The 936-nt window shown below is 50.9% G+C and overlaps 1 protein-coding gene across 4 annotated transcripts in view; it reads right to left on the bottom strand.

The window, feature by feature from the left end:
• znf423 (zinc finger protein 423) overlaps window positions 1–936 on the bottom strand; it is a 124857-nt gene that overhangs the window by 108050 nt on the left and 15871 nt on the right. The window lies entirely within an intron of this gene.

Genomic DNA, 936 nt, shown 5'->3' with positions numbered 1-936 from the left:
TGTGTCACTGATTTCCTGGGTACAGCAGGAAGGAGGGAAGTGTGGCGGGCACACAAACAGGAAATGGCTGTAGCCACCACACAATGGGGTTTCCTGTCCACCCCCCACCAGTAACACGCCATTCCTCACTCACCTCTGTCCCTGATCAGAGGTTCTTTCGGTTCTCTTCCTGCCCCCCCGACCTCCCCAAGCTAACCCCCATCGCTCGCACCCTTTAATACCGCTGCTCAGTGTGTCCTTGTCAGCCCCGCCCACTCCCCCCCCTGCTGCTTCCCCACGGACCCACCCATCCTCGCTCTTAGCAGCGGCAAAAAAGCTCAAATGGAAACAAGAAGTTATAAATCTGCAAAGTGACTCTTTGAGGAGAGCAAACGTTCCTCCAATGGTGTCGCTTCTCCCACTGAAACACAAGACAAATATAAGAATCAGAAAAACTCTAATGATCCCTGCAGGGAGAACACTGTCACAGAAGAAGAACGCAGTGTAAAGAACTAGGTAAAACACAAGGAAACACTGGGGGGGGGGGGGGGGGGGCGCCTGAAATAGTTTTTAAAAAAGTTCAACAAAAGTGCAGGTGAAGCCTGGATCGGTTTTCCTGCACAAACATGACCGTGTCGATGAGTCAGAATTGGAAATATAAAAACATTCAAATGCATTAAAGAACAAAACCTAAAACCTAAGCCAAAGATTGAACCAAAAGCAGGTTCGGGGGATAAAGGTGCTTTGAGAAGGCCAGATGTTGAACTGAAGAAAAAAAAAAAGCACACATGACACCGACACTCCAGACAGAGACACAGAAGGATTCGGACTCTGCCAGAACAGAACCCAGCGTGGACCGCGACCTCCCACCACGACTGCCCCGGTCGCCAAAGACAGCAGAGTGTGTGAGTTGGGATGGGGGGGGCAGTAAGGTGGAGGAAGACGAGAACTGCAACG

Source organism: Cynoglossus semilaevis, chromosome 6, assembly GCF_000523025.1.
Source record: "Cynoglossus semilaevis isolate Cse_v1.0 chromosome 6, Cse_v1.0, whole genome shotgun sequence".
Classification (NCBI taxonomy): Eukaryota; Metazoa; Chordata; class Actinopteri; order Pleuronectiformes; family Cynoglossidae; genus Cynoglossus; species Cynoglossus semilaevis.
This window is presented reverse-complemented; position numbering and strand designations above follow the sequence as displayed.